The 23,709-nt window shown below is 57.8% G+C and overlaps 1 pseudogene; it reads left to right on the top strand.

The window, feature by feature from the left end:
• Positions 1–1,523: 1,523 nt before the first annotated feature.
• On the top strand, positions 1,524–21,722 carry LOC132084897 (Fc receptor-like protein 2; annotated as a pseudogene).
• The last annotated feature ends 1,987 nt before the right edge of the window (positions 21,723–23,709 follow it).

Here is a 23,709-nt window from a genome sequence, read left to right as displayed (position 1 = left end):
GGTTTTGTTCAAGAAGGAGGGTCCAGGTCAGGTTGTTGAGCAGATTGCTGTGGGATTTGCAGTAGTTCTGGGGCTTTTTCAGTTCCTTGGGGAGAGGGACAAAATAATCAATTGCTGCATTTCTGGGCTGCTGCCCCCACAGCTGCCCCTGCAGGGGGTGTTTCCGGCCAGCCCTGCTCTGAAAAACATATAAGGCCCTCACAGAGCCACTGCTTGGGCTCCCTTTGGGTTTTGTGCTTCTTGCAGGGCTGAGCAAACCACAGCCAGGCCTTTTTCCCCCACAGAATTCTCACCTCTGCAGCAGCTCTAAAGCTGCCAGAATCAAAGCCAAGGGGGCAGGGGAGACCCTCAGGTGCTGGCTGCCCCCTGGGGCTGGGCAGAGCAGGGCTGGGCAACGGCCATCCCTGTGCAGTGGGGCTGGGCCATGGCTGGGCCCCACCCTTGCACTGACAGGGGTCCCCAGGATGTGCCACCCCTGGGACAGGCACCCGGCCAGGAATGTGCAGGGACATTTCTGGAACTGCCATCCCTGGGAACAGGACCCCCCAAATGCCAGGATGTGTCACCCCCTGGACTGGTTTCCCCCAGGTGAACTCCAGAACAGGGACCTTAGAGGACAAAACCCCCCTGGATGTGCCCCCAGATGACAGAACTCCCCCCTTTCCCATCTGACTCTCAGCACAAATGGCCTCTTCCTTCCTGTCCAGGAAAAAGAAAGTGAAAATGTTGAGGCAGCACTGCCCAACACCTCCATCCCCCAAAGCCTCCCCACCCTTCCCTGCACTCCCTGCTCCCCATTTTCCCCCTCTCCTGGGTCCCTCAACCCATTCCCTGCTTAGGTGCACCCCAGGATTGCTGAGCCAGGAACTGGGGTTGAGGAGATATGGCAAAAAGAAAGGAGAATAAGGAAAAAAGAGAAATAAAGAGAGGAAAAAGTCAGGGGCAGGGGAGGACACAGAGGCAGAGCTACCTAGGACCCCCATGCAATGCCTGGCCAGGAAATGAGCATCCCAGGGGAGCAGTGCTGGACCCTGGGTCATGCCCAAAATCTGAGGCACCCAGGGAAAGGAGCTGTGATCCCTGTGCCCACCCAGAAATTGCCCATTCCCGGCACCCCCATTCCTCTGGGAGCTCAACCTTGGGCCCCAATTTCCTTCTGTCTCCCCTTCCTTGGGACCCCTATCCCTGGACTGCAATTCCTATGATCTCCAACCCCAAGGAACCCCATCCTGGTAATTCCAGACCCTGGGACACCCCTTCCTTTGGGGACATTGATTCACCAGGACTCTCATTCGCACAGGGTCCCCCTATCCCCTGGCACCCCCATGCCATGGCCCCCATCCCATGATCACAAATCCCTGGAGGCCAAGTTGTTCATGGACCCTCATTCTCAAGTCTGAGTTCACCCAATCCTTGGGACCCCCATTCCCATGGGACTCCATCCCTGGGCATCCCATTCCCTCAGACACCCATCCCTGGCTCCCTACACCACCTCAAAATTGTGGCAACACCATGTCCCCACCATGTCGATCATCACCCCCATGTCCCACAAGATCCCCACCCTGCCCCATCCTGTCCCCACCCTGCCGCCACCAAGGGCCACCTACACATGGGGACAAGAGGTGACCTCGCTTCCTTCCCCTTCATCCAAAGAGCCGCCAGCCAGGGGAGCGGTGGCCACAGCAGTGAGTGACAGCCAGTGCACATGGCTGGGGACACCGGGATGGCCGGGAAGGTGGCGCTGCTCCTGTGGGGTGAGTGCCCCGGGCACGGGCCTGACACCCTGGGGATGGGCCCTGGTGAGGCAGAGACTGGTGGGGAGGGGGCACGGGGGAGCTGCTGGGTCCCCTGAGGTCCCAAAAGGCCGCAGAGGCAGAGCAAGAGGTGACAAGGGCAGTGGAGACAGGAGAAGGGGGACAATAACAGGGGGACAGGGATTTGGGGAACTATCATGGGGCTGGTGAGGTTGACCACTGCAACCACTGCTGAGTCTCCATTTCTGTACGTCCAATATGTCCCCATATCCTAACTGAGCAAGGGCTAGCCGATGTGTCTGCCCCCAAGGGGTACATGCCACAATATGACAGTTTATGGACAGCCCTGACACCCAGTCCCTCCCTGCCAATGTCCCTGTGATGCCACCCTCACTGAGCCCTGTCCCTTCTCCCTTCCAGCCCAGACCCTTGGCCTTGCTGGTGAGTCCTCGCAGGTGCCATTGCCCCACCCTGCTGTCCCCAGCCCCACACTGGCCCTGGCAGGCTGGTGTCCCCTGTCACCCACAGGTGCCCAGACCACCCAGCTCCTGGTGGAGCCCCCCTGGAGGCCAGCGGTGCTGTGGGACCGGGTGACACTGACCTGCAAGGGCTCAGGCACTGCCCAGGCCACCACCTGGTACAAGGACGGGCAGCGCTGGAGGCAGCAGGGACCGGACCACTTCACTGTCACCAAGAGTGGCACCTCCTGTGTGACCAGAGCCTGTCCCCAGCACACGGGGACATCCCAGAACATCTCAGAGCAGATGGACCCCAGTTCTGGATTCAGGGAACCCTGCTGCACTGGATGTGTTCCAATTCGAGGGTCCTTGAGAAAACTGAATGCCACAGGTGTCCTAAGACTCCCATGTTCCACAGCCCGACTGGTGCTGCAGGTGCCGGCGCAGGAGCTGCTGGAGCGGGACACGGTGACACTGCGCTGCCGGCGCTGGAAGAATATGTCGGTCACTGGGGTGCGATTCTACCGTGGGGACAAGGAGGTGGAGAGGTCCCTCAGTGGGACCGAGCTGTCCCTGTCCCCTCTGCAGCTGAACCACAGTGGCCGCTACAGCTGCGGGGGCCAGGTGGACTCCAAGGTGGCACCGTGGGCGCACTCGGCTTCAGTGACAGTGACAGTGCACAGTGAGCACCCCACAGCCGCCATCCTGACACCCTCACAGCCCCTCCCCAGGGACTCGGGCTCACAAATCTCCCTCCCCTCTCCTTCCCAGAGCTCTTCTCGGTGCCGGTGCTGGAGGGTCCCCCTTATCTTACTGTGGGATCCCCCCGACTCTCAGCTGCCTCAGCACCCCCAGCCCCCTGCGGCCCAGAGCCCCCCTCCTGCACGTGTTCTACCGGGACGGGCAGGTGCTGGGGGGCCCGCAGGGGTCCCCACAGCTGCTGGTGCCCACCGTGGGTGTGTCGCACTCGGGGAATTACAGCTGCCAGGTGCAATCTGAGGGTGGGGCCGTGCGGAAGAGCAGCGCCCAGCTCCGCATCACGGTGTGCAGTGATTGTGGGGATGGGCACGGGGAGCCCCCCCAGCCTCCTCGGGGGCCCCTGCCCTGTCTGGGGATCCCCATAACTACCCGGGTTCCCCATCCTTTCCTGGGTACCTCACCAGATCTCCCAGCCCTATGTGGGTACCCCCATCTTTCCTGTAATCTTTTTCCACATCCCCTCATTCCTGCTGGGGCCACCCTCTGTGTCCCCCCATTCCTCTCTGGGGTCCCTTCATCTCTCCCTGATTCAACCTCAGCCCTCTCTGATCTCCCTCCATGGTCCTCAACTCTCACCATTCCCTCCCTGGTTTTACATACTCTTCCTGGTGTCTCCCCATCTTCCTCTCCAAGTTACTCATCCTTGAGCCCTCCATCATTCCTTGGGGTCCTGTTCCAAGCCCCCCTCCTATCTCTGTGCCTCCTTTTCTTCACTGTGGTCCCACTTGCCCTCTCCCATCCCTCCCCTCCATGGGTCTCTCACTGTTCCCTGGTGTCCCCCCATCGAAGGGGTCCCACCCTTGGTGGTGTCCCTGTCAGTGAAGCCCCCTGGGGGACAGGTGGCATGCAGGGAGTGACTGGTGCTGAGCTGTGCAGTGGCTGCGGGTCCCCTGTCCTTCGCCTGGCACCGGGAGGGCTCAGGAGCACTGCTGGGAACCGGCCCCTGCCTGGAGCTGCGCCATGCTGGGGACAATGACAGCGGCCAGTACCAGTGCCTGGCCAGCGACGGGGACAGTGTGGCTGAGAGTGACCCCCTGAATGTCACCGGCCTGGGCAAGCAGGACCCTCCGGATGGGCGTGACCCCTCCCATGGTACCCCATCCCACCTCGCCCAGTGCCAGCCCTGTCTGTGTCCCCACAGTGCCCGTGGCCAATGCCACCATCACCCCTGGTCCCCTGTAACACCAGGTGCGTGCAGGTGACAACGTGACCCTGAGCTGCTCGGTGCAGGTGGGCTCAGCCCCTGTCACCTTCACCTGGCTGCACAACGGGCAGGAGGTGGCCCGGGGTCCCCTCCTGGAGCTCGGGGCTGTCAATGTGGGACATTTGGGCACCTACCAGTGCATGGCCACCAACCAGCTGGGACAGGACGGGCACCACGTTTTCCGGGCACTCAGCCCAGAGCTGGCCCTGGAGGTGACACCTGGCTCACCCTGGGTCACAGGTGGGGTCACATGGGGTCACCAGGGTGCTCAGTACCCCCAAGGTTCAGGGTCATTTCAGTGTGTCCCCTCTGTCCCCAGCAGTGGCTGTGAATGTCGGGAGGACCCTCCTGTTCCTGCTCCTGCTCCTGGCTGTCATCGGGGGCTGTCACTGGTGGCACCGCTGGGGTGGGTGAAATGGGGGGTGGGGTGGGGGTCCTGGAGTTAGGGGAAGCCCCCAGCGTGGGGGCAGAGTTCAGGAATCTGGTGGGAATGAGGGCTGCAGTGGGGATTTGGGGGTCCTGTGGGTGGTTGGAGCTGCTGAGGTCCCAGGAAGGTTCAGGGGTCCTGGTGTCCCCACGGTCACCCCCTCTCCCTTCCCTTGCAGCCACCAGGAAGCCCCAGCACAGGTGAGTGGGGGCCTCTGTCTGGGACTCTCCTTTCCCTCTTCCCAGAAACCACCCAGATCCCCCTCCTTATCTCCCCAGGACCCCCCTGGCGGTGGGAGCTGTGTGGACCCCCACATTGTGGGCACTGAGTGGGCAGAGGGTGAGTACAGGGGGGGACAGGGACACATCACCCATGGGTATCACTCCCACACAGGTCCTCACAACTGGTGTCACTCTCACGGCCCCCACGGGTGTCCTTCGGTCCTGCCCCACCTCGGGATCCACAAGTGACCAACGCGGAGCTGTCGGGACCCCACGAGGGACATTGGGACCCCCGTGACTACGAGAGCGTGCTGTGACACTGGGGGCACTTGGGGTCCCTGCCTCAGGGCACTCCCCGTGTGCACCCCCACCCCCCAGATCTTATGTTCCTGTGCCTGGGGGGGTGGCAATGAGTGGGGGGGTCGGATGTGGGGCTGCCCAGAGCTCCCCATTCCTGTGCTCCCAGTGCTCCCTGTACCCCCAGGGGCTCCCCTTTACCTGCGCCCCCCACCAGTGCCAGGGGGCACAGGAGCCTTGTCCCTCTTATTGGACCCAAAACGCAGCTTTTGATGAAACCGGGGGGTTTTTGTTTGTTCATCTCTGCCTAGTCAGCTCGGCAACGAACAAGGAGGGTCCCGCTCAGGTTGTTGAGCAGATCCTTGTGGGATTCGCAGGATTTTTGGGGCTCCCTCAGTCCTTTGGGAGTCACCCCACAGCACCGCCGCAAATAGCGCCCCCTGGGAAACCGCGCCCCCTGCTTTCATGGCAACACACACCCCGTTCTCATAGCAACAGCATCCCATCTCCATGGCAACCGTCCCCCGTTCTCATGTCAGCAGCCCCCTTTCCCCACGCCCCTAAGCCCCTCAATCCCATGGCAACAACACCCTTCTGTTCCCATGGCAACAACACCCTTCTATTCCCATGGCAACAGCCCTTTCCCAATTCCCACACCCACAGCCCCCTCATTTCCTCGGCAACAGCCCCCTCCCATTCCCATGCCTACACCCCCCCATTCCCACGGAAACAGCCCTCCAGGCCAATGGCACCTGTAGCCCCCATTCCCATGCCCACCTCTCCCCATTCCCATGGTAACAGCCTCTCGGTTTCCATGGCAACCCCCCTTCCCATGACAACAGCCCTGTTCCCATGGCAACCTCTTGTTCCCATGCCCACAGCGCATGCGCCGCACTGTCCCCGCCGTTCTGTCTCTCTGACTACATTTTCCATCATCCTCTGCGGCCCGCGGCGCGCTAACGGCGCTGGGCAGCTCCGCGGACTCCATTTCCCATCGTACTCTGCAGTGCAAGCGGGAGGGGCGGGTCCCTATGGCGGCCGTCGTGGGCCAAGTATCGTGACGCTTGCCGTGCGCGGACGCCAAGGTGGCGGACGAGGAGGGCTAAGCGTGGCCGGAGGCGCGGAACGGGGCTGGGAAGGGACCCCCGGGCGGGCCCCGCGTCGTCCGCATTGCCAAGTCCTAGTCGGGTTACGGCTTTAACGTTCGCGGGCAAGTGAGCGAAGGCGGGTAGTAGCTCAGCATCAACGGCGAGCTGTACGTGCCGCTGCAGCGCGTCAGCGCCGTGCTGGGCGGAGGAGCCGCCGACCGCGCCAGGGTGAGCAAGGGGGACTCGGCATCCTGGAGGTGTGAGCACGGGGGAGCTGCCCAGCCACAGCCCCCCGGCAGCCGGGCCCGGGAACGCGCCCCACACACAGGGGCAGTCCCGGGGGTGCGGGAATGGGGATCCTGAGGGGGCCATGAGGGGGCTGGGGGCCATGAGGGGGCTCTGAGGAGCCCGGGCTGAGGGGACACCGAGCCCTTGGTGCGGTGTTGGGGTGCTGAGGGGCTCTGCAGGGCCTTGGGTGAGAGGGTCATGAGGGGGCTGAGGGTTCCCTGGTGAGGATGTCGTGAGAAGGGGTTGAGACCCCCGGCCCTTGAAGGAGATCTGGGAGTCCTGAGGAGGCACCAAGGGGGCAGAGGATCCCTTGGTGAGGTTTAGGGGGTCCAAAAGGCGGGTCTTGAGGGGGCTGAGGGTGCCTTGCTGAGGGTGTCATGAGCCCTCAGCCTTTGAGAGGAATTTGGGGTGTTCTTATGGGGGTGCTGAGCCCAGACTGAGCCCCACAACCCTCGCTGAGGGTTTTGGGTGGGAGTCTTACAGGAGAACCCTTGGATTTCATTGTGGGGACCCTCCTGAGGAGGTTGGGAGGGAATTTTTTAGGGATAAACCCCTTGGATTTCAATGTAGAGACTCCTAGAAAGGGCAGAGGGTGTTTTTAGGGATAAATCCCTCAAATTTCAGTGTGAGGACCATCCTGGAGAGGGCAAAGGAGCATTTTTAGGGATAAACCCCTTGGATTCCAACCTGTAGACGCTTCCTTCCCATTCCTGGCTCTTGTGTTTTCCAGCTGCTGCTTTTTCACACCCAAAATTGTAACTTTGCCCCAGAAAACACCTTCCCATGGGAATATTCCTGCTGTGTGGAAACTCATCTTCCTTTCCCCCAAAAAAGTCCTTAAACTTTGTGGCTGAAATCCCTCAAACCCCAGCGTGGGGTTCGGTTTTCAGGGATCCCTCCAGATCCTCCCACCGTCGCACTTCACTCCGGGTCCTTGAAGTCCAATTACTGATTAATTCCAGGGATTTCCGAGGTGCAGGAATGTTTTGCTGCCAGCCTGGAAGTCCAAGGGGTGTGAGGAGCTGTCAGGACCTGCCCGTGGCTGGTGAATCCTGCAGAAATCCCAGCTGGGATTTGGCTCTGTCCCAGCTGACCCAAATTCCTGATTCTTTGATTTTTCCATGCAGGAGAAGTGCTGGGAGCAGGAGAAATTCTGTACCTGGATGTGCCAATTGGGGGAGCAGCGTTCCCAGGCTGAGGGGGGAGGGTTTTGTGGGCACTGGGATGAAATTTTCCCTCATTTTTGAGCGTTTTGGGGAACATTTAAAAAGCTGAGTTTGGCATGAGAGACAGGTATGGAGCTTGGTGCTGGAATTTTGGGGTTCAGTGGCCGGTCCCAGGTGAGCACTGGGGGATGGTGTGTGAAATAATTAAGCCCTGGGGTTAATGATGGTTAATGAGGGTTTGCTTGTGGTCTCCCAATCCTGGTATCCCTATGGGAGGTGGAAGGATTGGGAATTTCCTCTTGGTTTATCCAATTATTTCCTGGGAGCAGTGGCTTTAATTTGTCCCTCTGTCCTGTAGGGCTGTCAGGTTGGCTCTTGCCCTATTCCAGTATTTATGTATCCCAATATTCAATATTCCAATATTTATGTATCCCAACATTTCAATATTCCAGTATTCCTGTATCCCAATATTTCCATAATCCAGTGTTTCTGCATTCCAGTACTTCAATTTCCCAACTACCCTGTTTTCCAATATTTCAATATTCCAGTATTCTAATTTTCCAATAGCCTTGCATCCCAGTATTTCAATATTTCAGTATTCCAACACTGCTGTAGTCCTATTTCCCTATATTCCAATATACCAATATTCCTATAACTCAATGTTCCCATATTCCAATATCCCTGTTTTTCAATATTCCAAGATTACCCAGTTCCCACAGCCTGGCATTCCCATCTTTTTCTGCAGAAACCACCCCAAAATTCCCGAGTCCCATCCCTGTTCTGGCAGCATGAAAGCCCCCTCATTTTCCTCAGCTCTGTGAAAATCCCAACTCCTGGAATTCCTGGAGGAGGAAACAATAACCCAGGAGTCCCAAAATAGCTCTGATTTCCCTTCCTTTCACAGGAGCAGTGGGATCGGGGCGGGAAATCCGCTCTCCCGGCCATCCTGGTTCCTCCAGAGGAAACTCCCCGAAATCCAGGCCCTGGAGCTCCGGGAGGAGCTGCCTGGGTGGATTTGGGATGTTCAGGGTGTTGATTCCATGCAGGATTTCCTTCCCACCTTGTGGAATTCCCAGCAGACAGGCCCCGAGGAAGGGAATTTTTGGGAAGGAAGAGCCTGAAGCAAGGAGGTTGTTCTGCTCCTGAGGGATTTCTGCTGGGATTTATGGGGGATATTTGGGATGTGGACACTCACCCGTGGTTCTGGCACTCCACAGCTCATCCCTATCCTGGAAAACCCTGGAGATCACCCATCCAAGTGTGTTTTCCATGAAAAGCCCATTCTTTCCCATCCTTATCCAACACTAACGGATGCTCCAGGTCCTTTTTCCATCCTTCCCTCCCAGATCCAGCATCCAGCTCCTCCCTGTGCCTTCCCAGGCTCTGGAATGCTCTGGAATCTGCAGGGACAGACAATGGGAGCTAGTTGAGCTCTTGAGTAACGCCCGGAATGTCGATCATCACCAATCCACATGGAAGAGAATCTCTTCAGGAGATGGAGGAAAAAGGGATGGAGGGAAAAGGGATTTATCCCTAACACTGAGTGGGAAAAGGGCCGGACTTAGGTGGGGTGGGCAGGGCTGGGGCATCCTGGATCCCACCAGACTCATTCCTGCTGCAGGGAAACCTCTGGAACAGGTGCAGCACAGGGAAGGTGTCAGGTTTTGATGGAATGAACTCCAGAATCAGCATCTTCCCAACATTCATGCGTGAGGCCAAAGGCTTTTCCCTCGGGAGGTTGGACTGTCCCTCTCTCCGTGGGCTCAATTTCCATTTTGTAGGATGGGAGAAGCTAGCTCTGCCTTGGAAAGGTCTGGAATGGTCTCTGCACTGCAGTGGGAGCTGCTGGCTCGGCGCATTGCCAGTGTTCTGCTCACCAAAGGCGCTGCTGGGAATTCACCCCAGGAACAGGCAGTGGGAATTTCCTTGTCCAGAGGCTTTGAGGGGTCTTTAACCTTAGAAAATTTAAGAAATGGATTGGAAGTGGAAGCTAAAATCCCTTTGATCACCAGCTGATTTCCCATTCTTCTCTTTCCCCTTTTCCCCTTTTCCACCCCTTTTCCCCCTCTTTTCGCTCCCCTCTCTTTCCCTTCCCTCTGGAATTTCTTGGATCCTTCATCCACCCCATCCGTTCCCAGGGGTCTCCATCTCTGGGATGCTCCTTGCCCAGTTCCTCACAGTGAATTCCCCTGACAGACCCCAAGTCAGGGAATTTTCCCAAATCCTGGTGGAAAATGACTCAATCCCTGTCAGAACAGGAACCCCGGAATGTTTTTCGTGTCATGGGGCCCTTGCTTATCCATGTTGGCCTGATGGGAATTCTGCTTCATCCTCACGCTTTGCCAGCAGCTCTGCTCTTCTCAATGGAAGATTGCCAGATTCCAGGATCTCCCAGCCTTTGCCAACAGCTCCGTTTTTCCCAATAGAAAAATTCCAGATCCCGGCCCAGCTGGTGGATGAGATGTTTTCCACACTGCCTCCATTATATCCAGGGAATGTCGCACTGGGCTGGGGAGTTTCTTCCCAGCTCACTGGAAAAGGGGTGGGATAGGAATTCCATGAGAAATCCAACCTCCAGCTTCCACCCATTGAATCCAAAGCTTTTCACATGGTAATTTCACATGGAATGAAGGAAAAAGAGGCTCTTCCATCCTGTAGTGGGAAATGCAACAACCTCCTTCTCCAGGTGAAACCCCTTCCACATTCCCAAAAAAAGGGATTTATCAGAGGAAGTTGCTCCTGGAATGCTGCTGGGAATGGCTCTCCTCAGTTTCCCATCCAGCTCTAAAGCTGCCAGAATCAAAGCCAAGGGAGCAGTGGGGACCCTCAGGTGCTGGCTGCCACCTGGGGCTGGCCAGAGCAGGGCTGGGCAATGGCCATCCCTGTGCAGTGGGGCTGGGCCATGGCTGGGCCCCACCCTTGGATGGCCACCCCAACAACATCAGCCACTCCACAATACACATCCCTGTCCCAACAACATCACAATAGTTAATCAACAATATAATAATAATGTAATATCAATTCGTATCATATCCAGCGAAAGTCAACTTCCATTAACTTATTTCTCACCATATATACCAGTAAAGAACTGTTATTCCTGTTCCAACATCTTTGCCTAAAAGCCCAGTAATTTCAAAGTTATAATAGTTCAGGGAGAAAGGGGTCGTATTTTCCATTGCAAGGGAGGTTCCCATCTTGTTCAGCTTTCTTGACCGAGTTGAACAAAGAAACACCATTTCTCCCAGTTTAACCAAAGAGCTGCATTTTTGTCCCAGGAGCAGGGAACCAGGTCCTGTGCCCCCTTGGAACTGGGATGGGCACCAGTAAGCCACTTTAGTGGGTGCACTGGGAGGGGGATGGCAGGGCCACTAAGCACATGGGGGTTAAGAGGGACAAATCTGATTTTGATTTATATCACAACATATGCTACACATGAAGTGAAAAATGACTCTGTGGGTTGTCCATGTGCTTGGAGCCCTGTCCCTGGTGATGCTTCACACAACAGAGAATCAGGGGAGAGAAACCTTCAGTGATCGGGCTGTAAGTGTGTGCTGGGGGAAGCAATGAGAGAAGTAAAGAATGATGCAAACAATTCCTATCTCATTTACTGCTCCTGTGTTGTTCACAAGTGGAATGTGTTGTGGAAGATTGTTTACCTGAAGGGAATTGGTGATTGGATTCTGGTGTGAGTGTTTTGATTCACTGACCAGTTGAATCCAGGTGTGTGTGTGGGGACTGTCGGCTGACAGTCATGAGATTGTGTGCTGTGGAGTGCAGTTGAGTGCTTCGCAGATTCAGTTTAGATGTAATGTAATATAATATAGAATAATACAGTATAATAGTGTAATTAATTAGCCTTCTGAAAAGATGGAGTCAGATGCATCATTCCTCCTGGACGTCGGGCAAAAATATCACTGATACTCCCCCCCCCTCAACTTTTCCTTCGGATGGTCCTTCTTCTATGTCTGCACCTGTTTCTCTCTGCTTTGCTGCTTCCCCGAGGCAGCTCATTCCTGCTCATCCTGGACGTTCCTTCATTGTTCCCCAATGGAGCAGATGCTGCCTGCACCCACCCGCCGCCTCTGCCGCGTTTCCCGTGCTGCCCACAGCACCGAGCCTGCTGCACCTGCCCACCGCAGCCCCAGCCCGCGGCAGCCAGCCCAGAGCCACCAGTGCCGCAGCACCAGCCCGCAGCCAGCCCGCAGCAGCCAGCCTGCAGCCATCGCTGGCCCATGCCAGAGACACGCAGGTGCCGTCCTTGGAAATCACGACCAGCCATTCACAAAAGCCATGTGGGCTCGCCCTGGCTTGCAGCACACACACTCCATCTGCCCAGCTGATGCTCACAGAGTGCCCAGGCTCCTGGTAGTAATGCTGTCCCTGTCTTCTGTTTCTCTCTCTATCCTTTTCCCTTTCTACTCCCTTCTATCCCCCTTTGGTACGAACACTTATCCTCCTTTATCAATAAACAGTTCTCAGATATAATATTGCCACTTTTGTGCTTCATTTTCATCTGAGAAACCTTTCAGCAAGAATCCTCCCCGACTTCCCCTTTTGTAGCGGGATGGGACAGGGGTAGTGGGAGGGGGAATGGGGAAGCCCTGTGTGTACTGCAAGCACTGTGAGGAGAGAATGGGGCAGTCTCTGAGGGTACTTGAGCACTTGGATGGGGCTGGGGAGCCCCTGCAGGTACCAGCTAAGAGATGGGGGAGCCCTTGGGAGTAGCGGGAGAGGAAATGGGGAGCACACCCTGTGTAGCCTTCCCCTGACTCATGACCAACCTCCCTTGGAAGGATGGGCAACCACAGGAGCCATGGAAGGAGCACCCCCAGTGTCACCCAGTGCCTCCTGCTTCCCAGAGCATCACAACTTTTGGTGTAGATTGTCATACATGTCACTGGGTTCCTATGGTTGCCTTTGCAGCTACATGTACGTCGCCGGAGGACCATCCATCGAGGGTGCCAGGGGGTTTGGTGGGGCCCTGTGGGAATAAAGGACTGTGTGGAAGGGGATGGGAGGTGCATGGGGTTTGGGAAAAAAGGGGGAGTGTGGTTTGAGCCCCCCACTCCCCTTTCCTGGTGCTTCCTGGCAGCTGAAAAGGAAAGAGGGAAGGGGTGATTGAGGAGTTCCCAGGGCCCTGACCCCTCTCAGGAATCCTGTACCACCACAGGATCCTCAATTCTCCTCAGGACCTCCAAGCATCCCTGAAGCCCCCAAGAATCAATGAACCTTCCCAGTGGCCCCAAACAAATCACCCTAAAGAACCCAAAGCCCAGAAGGTACAGAGACCAACTTAAACACCCCCAGGGCCCCTGAAGGAACCCCTAACATCCCTGCAGGACCCTCCAGCACCTCCTCAAACCCTACAGCACCCCCAGACAAAGGCACAGTTGTGGGTCTGTGGGTCATTTCCTATGGTTCCCTAATTCTGGGGCCCTCTACAGCTCCCTAGGATCCCTGTCCCCCCATTGTCACCCACCCACACTGTGCTACCAGTGCCAGGCCACAATGACACACACGAGCAGGAGTAGGAAGAAAAGGGCCCAACCGACCCCTGCGGCCACTGCAAGAAACAGAGGGGGACACATCAGAGTCACCCATCAACCCAGGGGTCCTGCAACCCCGAATGACCCTGTGTGACCCTACCTTTGTCCCTGTGTCCCCACGGTGTCACCTCCAGGACCAGCTCAGGGCTGAGTGCCCGGAACACATGATGCCCGTCCTGTCCCAGCTGTTTGGTGGCTACGCACTGGTAGGTGCCCGAATGTCCCACATCGACAGCTCCAAGCTCCAGGAGGGGACCCCAGGCCACGTCCTGCCGGTTGTGCAGCCAGGTGAAGTTGACCCACCTGCACCGAGCAGCGCAGGGTCACGTTGTCACCTGCACGCACCTGGTGTGACAGGGGACCGGGGGTGATGGTGGCATTGGCCACAGGCACTGTGGGGACACAGACAGGGCTGAGGGCACAAGGAGGGGCTAGAATCTGGTGGGGGGGGTTAGGGAAAAAGAGAATGAGTGTGATGGGGGATGTTGGGGATGGGGTCACACCACGCAGGCATGAGGGGACACAGGGCAGAGGCAGGGGGACCCAAGAAAGGTGTCTGGGGGACATGCAGGTCCTCAGACAGGGCACCCAAGCAGGCTGTGGGGGCTCCCCGTGCCCATCCCCGCTCTCACTGCGCACCGTGACGTGGAGCCAGGCTCTGCTCTTCCGTATGGCCCCCCCCTCAGTGCGCACCTGGCAGCTGTAATTCCCCAAGTGGGAGACTCCCACAGCGGGCACCAGCAGCTGCAGGGATCCCTGTGGGCCCCCCACCATTTGCCCATCCCAGTATTACACGTGCAGTAGGGGGGCTCGGGGTTCCAGTGGGCTGGGGGTGCTGAGGCAGCTGAGAGTCAGGGGAGACCCCTGTATGGGTTCAGGGGGACCCTCCAGCACCAGCACTTGGACATGCTCAGGGGAGGAGTTGGGGGACTGTGGGAATGGTGACCCCGAGTCCCTGGCAAGGGGCTGTCGGGCTGTTGGGGTGGCACCTGTGAGGTGCTCACCATGCACTGTCACTGTCACCAGCACTGAGTCCTCCCATCCCTGTGATACCCCATAGTTCACCCAGACCTTGCAGCGGTAGCGGCTGCTGTGTTTCAGCTTCAGATGGGACAGAGACAGCTCAGTCCCATTGTAGAGCCCCCCCAGGTCCGTCTCCTCATGGTAGAAGAGCACCAAAGTGACCGACTTCTCCTGCCTGTACTGGCAGCGCAGTGTCAGCGTTTCCCCCTCCAGCAGTGCCCGCGCTGGCACCTGCAGCACCAGCTGGTCTGTGGGGCAGAGGGGTGCCGTCACATCACAGGGGTCTAGAGGGTCCTGATGTCACCGGGAGCCTCATATTAGGTCACAGCCAGCACACCAGGTTTCCCCAATTTCAACACAAGGGTCCCACCTCACTGGGATGCTCTGGGATGTCCCTGTGTGTAGGGCATGGGCTCTGGTCACACCACAGAGTGACCCATGGAGTGGAGCCCACCAGGGTCCCCGGGGTTCCCGTGGGTGTCAGGCTGGGGACACAAACCACCCTCACCGTCTGAGACGTTCATGGGGAGGCTGAGCTCAGTGCCAGGTCTTTCACACATGTAGGTGCCTCTCTCAGTGACAGTGAAGTTGTTGCCTCCCTCCTTCTCCCAGCGCTGCCCCTCCTTGTACCATGTGGTGTCACCAGCAGTCCCCAAGCCCTGGCAGGTCAGTGTCACCCGGTCCCACAGCACCGCCGGCCTCCAGGGGGGCTCCACCAAGAGCTGGGTGGTCTGGGCACCTGTGGGTGACAGGGGACACCAGCCTGCCAGGGCCAGTGTGGGGCTGGGGACAGCGGGGTAGGGTCATGGCATCCCCCGAGGACTCACCAGCGAGGCTGAGGGTCTGGGCTGGAAGGGAGAAGGGACAGGGCTGGGTGAGGGTCATGGGGACACTGTGGGCATCCCATGTTTGCACAGGCCACTTCCATCGGTTCAAAAGCACCTGTCCCCATGGCCATAAACCCATGGCCCTTTGCCCATGATCCCATTCCGATGGCACCTGTCCTCCCGGCCCATCCCCATGCTACGGGACCCTTGTCCCTGTCCCTGCATCCCTGTTCCCCTGTCCCTGTCCCCACAGTCCCCAAGCCTAAAGGCTCCTTCTGCCACATACTTTTCCCCACATCTCCAACCCCCTGTTCCTGTCCCCACATCCCAGTTCCCCTGTTTCTTTCCCTAAAGCCACCCTAAATCTCTGGCCACACTGAGCTCCATGCCCTGCTCTGCCTCTGCTGCCATTGGGGAACTCAGGGGACCTCACAGCCCTCCTGTGCCCCCTCCCCACCAGTCTCTGCCTCACCAGGGCCCATCCCCAGGGTGTCAGGCCCGTGCCCGGGGCACTCACCCCACAGGAGCAGCACCACCTTCCCGGCCATCCTGGTGTCCCCAGCCATGTGCACTGGCTGTCACTCGCTGCTGTGGCCACCGCTCCCCTGGCTGGCGGCTCTTCGGATGAAGGGGAAGGAAGCGAGGTCACATCTTGTCCCCATGTGTAGGTGGCCCTTGGTGGGGGCAGGGTGGGAACAGGATGGGGGCAGGGTGGGGACCTTGTGGGACATGGGGGTGATGGTGGGACATGGTGGGGACATTATGCTGCCAGAATTTGGAGGCTGAGGTGGTGTAGGGAGCCAGGGATGGGTGTCCAGGGGAATGGGGTGCCCAGGGATGGGGTCCCAGGTAAATTGGGGGTCCCAAGGGTTGGGTGGACTCAGACTTGGGCATGAAGGTCCCAAAACAACATGGCCTCCAGGGACTTCTGGTTATGAGATGGGGGCCATGGCATGGGGGTGCTGGTGGAAAGGGGGGCCCTGTGAGAATGGGGGCCCTGAGGAAATCAAGGTCCCCAAGGGAAGGGGTGGACCAGGAAGTGGAATTACTGGATGAAGTTCCTTGGGGTTGGAGATCCTGGGGAACTGCAGTCTAGGGATGGGGGTCCCAGGGAATGGGGGACCGAAGGAAATTGGGTCCCAAGGTTGGGGTCCCAGAGGAATGGGGGTGTCAGGGATGGGGAGTGCATGGGGGGGGCACAGGGGTCAGAGCTTCTTCCCTGGGTGTCTCAGATTTTGGGATGATGCAAGGCCCCACAAAATCACACCTGGTTTGTTAGTTTCCTGGCCAGGCATAGCACGGTGGTCCTGGGTACCTCTGCCTCTCCGTCCTCCCCTGCCCTGGAATTTTTCCTCTCTTTTTTCTATTTTTTCCTTATTCTCCTCAGTTTTTGCCACATTCCCTCACCCCCGGTTCCTGGCTCAGCAATCCTGCGGTGCACCTGAGCAGGGAAGGGGTTGGGAGACACAGGGGAGGGCGGAAAAAGGGGAACAGGGGGTGCAGGGAAGGGTGAGGAGGATTTGAGGAACGGAGGTGTTGGGCTGTGCTCCCTCAACACTTTGACTTTCTTTGTCCTGGACGAGAGGGAAGAGGCCATTTGTGCTGAGAGTCAGATGGGAAAGGGGGTGTTCAGTCTCTGTTGCTGGGGGGGCACATCCAGGAGGATCCTGCCCTGTGAGGTCCCTGTTCCAGAGTTCAGCTGGGGGAAACCAGTCCAGGGAGTGACACATCTTGGCATGGGGGGTCCTGTCCCAGGGGTGGCACATCCTGGGGACCCCTGTCAATGCAAGGCTGGGGCCCAGCCATGGCCCAGCCCCACTGCACAGGGATGGCCATTGCCCAGCCCTGCTCTGCCCAGCCCCAGGTGGCAGCCAGCACCTGAGGGTCCCCCGTGCCCCCTTGGCTTTGATTCTGGCAGCTTTAGAGCTGCTGCAGAGGTGAGAATTCTGTGGGGCAAAAAGGCCTGCCTGTGGTTTGCTCTGCTCTGCAAGAAGCACAAACCAAAATGGGAGCCCAAGCAGTGGCTCTGTGAGGGCCTTTGATGGTTTTCAGAGCAGGGCTGGCTGGAAACCCCCACAGCAGGGGCACCTGCGAGGTAACCAGTCCAGAAATGCAGCAATTGATCTTTTTGTCCCTGTCCCCAAAGGACTGAGAGAGTCCCAGAACAACTGGAAATCCCACAACAATGTGCTCAACAACCTGACCTGGACCCTCCTTCTTGAACAAAACCTGCAGAGAGAATGTTTGTGATCTGGATGTTCACAGCACAAGAGAGGGAAAAGTGTGGAAATATTGAGCAGGGGCTGCACACAAGGGACTGGGGAGCAGGGGTGTCACAGCAGGAGCAGGGAGTGCCCAGGCAGGGGAATTCAGGGCAGGCTGGAGTGGATTTACCAGGGAATCAAAGCCTGGGCATTCCACCACGGGCATTTCCACAGATTCCTGTGCACTGTCCCAAGGATGGACAGAGTTTCTCCCCTTCCTTCAAGGGAAGTCAATCATGTTTCAGGGTGGGAATGAGCAAAATGGGGAGAGCTCCTAAAAATGGCACAAGAAAAGGCTTCCTTCAGGGCTGGGTTGCTACCCAGCAGGCAGGGAACAATCCCATGGAGCTGTTGGAAACTCAGGGAGATTCCCCACTCTGTGTTATCCACAAGCAGATGCTGCTGTGGGATGCACCAAGGGGCTGATAAAGGGAACTGAAAAATCTCATTTCTTTGTGATTTGCTTGTGTTTTTATTGTGAGGGACTTGTTGGGAAAGCAATGGATTCTACAAACCAGAGCATTTTGTACTTTGCCAGTTTGTATTTTATTAGGAAAATAATTGGTGTGGGAAAGAGTTTTGCTTTTATTCTATGGATGTGTAATTTTGACTGAACCATTTGGGCATCAATTGTTGCCTGGGATGGCTGAGCCAGGAAATCGGGGGAGCTGACCAGGGATGTGTGGGGCAGGGGCACAGAGACTCCCAGGACAGCCCTGGGGTGCCCCAGGGTGGGGGCTTTTCTAGGCTCTGTTTAATCCCAAAATCTGAGGCACCCCATGAAAGAGTTGTGACCCCTGTGCCCACCCAGACACTGTCCATCCCTGAAATGCCCCCATTGCCCTGGGACCCCCATTGCCTTGGTCTCTCCTCCCCAGGGACCCCCATCCCAGGACTGCCAGTGCCCAGCACAACCATTGCCTTGATCCCATCCCATCCCATGGGCTGCTTCTTCCCCCAGAACCCCTAATCCTGTGGGTCCCCTTTTTCCCGCTGCAACCCCAACCCTGACACCCACATGCCATTACCCCAAGTCCCTGGGGACCATGTTCTTACAGCACGCCCATCCCTGAATCCCCCCAGGCATGGAGACCTCAAATCCCCTGGACCCCCATTCTCCTGGACACCCATCCTTGGTTCCCCACACCCCCTGGGCCCCCCCAGTCCTGGGAAGAGCATCCCTCGCCATGTCCCCAGACTATGCAGCATTGTCCTCATCCTGTGCCCAGCTTGTGGCCACCCTGCCCCCACCAAGGGCCACCTACACGTGGGGATGAGATGTGACCTCTCTTCCTTCCCCTTCATCCAAAGAGCTGCCAGCCAGGGGAGCGGTGGCCACAGCAGCGAGTGACAGCCAGTGCACATGGCTGGGGACACCGGGATGGCCGGGAAGGTGGTGCTGCTCCTGTGGGGTGAGCGCCCCAGGCAGGGGCCTGACACGCCAGGCATGGGGAGGGGAGGGGAGGGGGCGCAGGGGGCTGCGGGATCCCCTGAGGTCCCCAATGGCAGCAGAGCCAGTCCATGTTACCCACAGTGGACCTGGGTGGGACTGGGGATGTAGGGTGGCTTTGGGGACAGGCAGAGGGGTCAGGAATTTGGGGATGGGGATGTGGGGACAGGAATGTGGGGACTTGCACCTTTGGACCCGGGTAGCTCTGGGCATAGGGACTGGGGAACTGGGATGCAGGGACAGAAGGGGACAAGAATGGTGAGGATGTGGCCATGGGGATGGGATCATGAGCTGGTGGGGGTGACCTGTCCTAGCATGGGCTGTGTCCCTGGTGTCCTCCTTGTGCTTTGGGTGTCCACAGTGTCCCCATGTTCTTCCTCAGCCCAGGGTGGCCTCAGTGTCTCTGTTCCCAAGGCATCTGTACATCTGGTGCACGGGTGGCTGTGACCCAGACATAGCCCCTGGAGTCTTAAAATCTTTTGGGGGACCACCCAGACACACTTTCCCACAAGAACTGCTGTCTCCACCATTTGTCAACGGAAGGAGACCCAGACATCAATTTGATCATCACAGGCCCAATTTTATTGATCAGTACGGCGGGTTAAATACAGTTCATAATGAGCTTCATACATATTGCAAAAGTTGAGCTCAGCATTGGTCAGTTACATATCAGCACCTACGCCTACTTCTGCATTCCTATGGTTCTACTTTTGATACTTTTCACATATTCTCAGGATATATTCAGGACTAATCTCTACTCCCTCTCCTCATGTTGCAGCAAGGTCACTGCTGACCTTTCCTTTCAGCTTGCTGACTGCTGACTTTTCTCCTTCAGCTTAACCAGCAGCATTATGTCAGTATGGCCTTTCTCAGCTAACCAACTATTAATAAATCTCTCCACAAGGGACAACAGTTTGGGGAGAGCCCCCACACCCCAAGCCCCCATGCTGCTGTCCCTGCAGTGCCACCCCCACCCAGCCCTGTCCCTTCTCCCTTCACGACCAGATCCTCGACCTCACTGGTGAGTCCTCGGGGGATGCCATGGCCCAACCCTGCTGTCCCCAGCCCCACACTGGCCCTGGCAGGCTGGTGTCCCTTGTCACCCACAGGTGCCCAGACCACCCAGCTCCTGGTGGAGCCCCCCTGGAGGCCGGCGGTGCTGTGGGACCGGGTGACACTGACCTGTCAGGGCTCGGGGACCGCCAGTGCCACCACCTGGTACAAGGTGTCAGGGCTCGGGACTGCCGGTGTGGCCACCTGGTACAAGGATGGGCAACACTTGTCGCAACAAGGAAGCGATCACTTCAAGCCCAAGACGAAAGGTACCTACTGGTGTTGCAGACCCAGAACCGGGCACAGCCTGCCTGTCATCGTCTCTGAGAGTGAGGGGGATTTGAGTGTCCCCTCAGCCTGGCACTCACCAGACCTTTAGGGTTCTGGGTGGGCTCTGTTCCATGGGTCACCCCCTGCTCTGGGGACATGCCAGAGTATCCCAGTCTGGGGGTAACTGTGTTGAAATCAGGGACCCTGGTGCACTGGATGTGAGCCAGTGTGGGGGTCCTGGTGCCATCAGATGTGACAGGAGCCTTCTGTCCCCCAGACTGGTTGGTGCTGCAGGTGCCGGTGTGGGCGCTGCTGGAGGGGGACATGGTGACACTGTGCTGCCAGGGCTGGCGGAACAGCACGGTCACCTCAGCGTCCTTCTACCATGAGGAGAAAGAACTAGGGGGCTCCACAATGAGACTAAGCTGTCCCTGTCCCCTCTGCAGCTGCACCACAGCGGCCACTACAGCTGCAAGGGCTGGGTGGACTACTGGGGGTGGAAGGAATCAGCGCCGGTGCCAGTGCCAGTGACAGTTCAGAATGAGCAGCCCACAGCTGCCACCCTGATACCTCCACAGCACCTCCCCAGAGACTCGGGGCCACAAGTCTTCCTCCCCTCTCCTGCCCTGAGCTTTCCTTGGTACTGGTGCTGGACGGTCCCCTCCAAGCCTACTATGGGGTCCCCCCTGACTCTCACCTGTCTCAGCACCCCCAGCCCCCTGCGGCCCTGAGCCCCCCTCCTGCACGTGTTCTACCGGGACGGGCAGGTGGTGGGGGGCCCACAGGGGTCCCGCAGCTGCTGGTGCCCGCCGTGGGGGTCTCCCACTCGGGGGATTAAAGCTGCTTCTTGGAGTGGCAGCAGGGGTCAGTGGAGCCCTTTTGTTCCTGCTCCTGCTCGTGGGTGTCATTGTGGCCTGGCACCAGGGGCACCGTGTGGGTGGGTGACAATGAGGGCACAGGGGTCCCAGGGAGCTGTAGAGGTTCCTAGAGTTGGGGAGCAATAGCTGCAGCACCCACAGCCCCAGAACAAGGTCCTGTTTGGGGAGGGTTTCTGTCCTGCTGGGCTTTGAGTTCTTGAGGCTGAGTTGGTAAGGGGCACTGGGGAGGTTCATGGATTCTGGGGGGCTTCAGGGATACTTAGGGGTCCTGAGAGGAATTGAGGGTCCCGTGGGGGTTCAGGAATCCTGAGAGGGTTCAGGGCCTGGGACCCCACAGTCACCCCTCCACTCTTTCCTCTGTGGCTGCCAGGAAGAACCAGAAAAGGTGAGTAGGGGGCTCAAACCACACTCTCCCCTTTTACCCCAACCCCCAAAACCTCCCATTCCCTCCCACACATCCCCTTTATTCCCTCAGGGCGCCCCCGGATCCCCTGGCCCCCCCAGAGGAGGGGGAGGTGCTGTACACCCACGTCGTGGTCACCAAGGGGGCAGGGGGTGGGAACGGGGGGACAAACACAGAGGGACACGTCACCCACGAGTGTCACCCCACCCAGATCCCACAGCCCGTGTCTTTTGCAGCGTCCCCCTGTGCCACCACCCTCCAGGATCCCCAGGTGACCTACGCGGAGCTGCAGGGACCACAGGGGCGACCACGGAAACCCGGTGACATCTACGGGAATGTGCTGTGACACTGGGGGAAACTGGGGGGCACTGGGGGTCCCCACCCATGGGCACCCACTCATGTGTGTGCTGCCACTAAAAACTGCCCCTCTCCCTCCCCGTAGAGAGACAAAGATGCCAAAGGGCTGAGAGAAGAACCATCTCCTGCAACAGCAAGGAGAGAGAATAAAACCAACAGCAACAGCAACAAGGTTCGGCGTCCAAATGGTCACACAAAAAACAATTTCCAGGCAAAGTCACTCCAAAAGGAACAAACCCTGAACACTTCCCCAAGCACGTTTCCTCCACCAGAGGAACCTGTCAGGGCCCTGGACTTTCTTTGGTCTGATGGCCAAAGCTGCCATTAGGAGGCTCTGGATTCTCTTGTCCCCTGCCCCAAATACTTCCTCTGATGTGTTCCCCAAACGAGGATCTCACAAAGGCCCTTTAGGGGTTCCAGAGCCTCCCACTTTGCCAGGGCAGTCCGGAACAGGTCGTGGCACAGGGTGCGATGTCAGAGACAGGAAAAGTTTGATGTCTGGAGACATTTTGGAACAGCTTTGTGTGGCAGGGGTGCATCAGGCCTTGCTTCTGCTCAGAAGGTCCCATCAGTCCATCTGTCTTTCAGCCATGGCAAACTGGGGACAGTGTGAGGCTCTGCCAAAGCCAGCTCCTGAGTGTCCGGGTGACCAGAAGTGCCAGCTGGGGAGAGGGCACTTGGTGGCCCAACTGGCTTAAAGGGCAGAGTATGAAGCGGCCCAATCCCTGACCATGTCTGCTCTTGGGGTGGCTTTCCCATCCACTCTGAAACCCAGGAATTGGCAACTCATTTAAATGAGAAATATCTGGCAAGAAAATTGGGAGCGCTCCTGGAATGGAAAGGAGACCCATGTCTAAAATTTTTTAAAAGATTTGGCTTTCAGGCAAAACTGCAGGAAAAGGAATAACAACTTTTTACTGGGAAATTTGTAAACCAGAACAGAACAAAAAACACAAACCCAGAACTTTCCCTCCTGCTCAGCGCTGTTGGTTTTTGTGGCAGTTATAACCGTGGCCAGCAGGGGGCACTGCAGGGAGCACTCCTGCCCAGCAGGGGGCGCCCCGGTCCAGCTCCATCCCCTCAGGGGCCGTGGCGGCCTCGGCCGGGACGGAGGAGGGGAAATCGCTCCTTTTGCAAACTCCTGGGCACCAATCGGTCCCGGCACCACCACCGGCAGCGGGCAGAAGCCGCCAAGGCAGCAGGTTGGATCCCAGTGCCCACCGGCAGCGTAGCAGTGTCCCGGGGCCAGGCACACGCCCTGTGCAACACCCGTGACTGCTCTCCATGATCCCGAATGGAAGGAAGGCAGCGCCTGACACCAGGAAGGTCTCGAGTGCACAGTAGCACCTCTGGTGGCTTTACACCACAATTCCTGCAAACCCTGAGCCTTTCACTCATTTTTCCTTTTCCAGCCCTGGTACAGCAGCTCTGGAAATGTTGGATTGCCTTGGGATTGTCAGCACTGAGCACCTGAGGAAATTGCGGCTCCGTGCTGACTCTTCCAGAGCTTGTCCGGGGCCACCAGAGCACATTTGGAGTTCCTGCTCTTCCTTGGCCGCTGCTGATCCCCATACAATATCCCCAAGGGGAGGAGGAGGAGAAGTAGAGCAGAGCCACAGCCCCGAGGGCTCTGCAGCTGCAGCTTGAGCACAGGGACAGCCCAGGCTGGGAGCAGTGCCTTGAGACAAAATGTGGCAAACTTGTATCTGTGTTTGTCAATGCCCCTGTTCTGCTCTGGGAGCTGCAGACCTTTACAGAGTAGTGGTAATTAGGGACGGGATTCCTGTAATTTAGCCATGCTCCTAAAGCATCCCTGTGCACAAACACACGACTCCGCTGCCTCTCCCAGGAATTTTGGGATTCTGTGGCTGAGGCGGGAGCGGCTGGATGAGGTGGCCCAAGGGAGCAGCAACTGCTGGCATTTTTTCACAAGCATCCTTATATCAGCAATTTCACAAAGCTTAATTAACAACAGA

This window comes from Ammospiza nelsoni, chromosome 28 (assembly GCF_027579445.1).
Source record: "Ammospiza nelsoni isolate bAmmNel1 chromosome 28, bAmmNel1.pri, whole genome shotgun sequence".
NCBI lineage: Eukaryota > Metazoa > Chordata > Aves > Passeriformes > Passerellidae > Ammospiza > Ammospiza nelsoni.
Note: the sequence above shows the minus strand (reverse complement) of the source record. Positions and strands in the feature narration are given on the sequence as shown.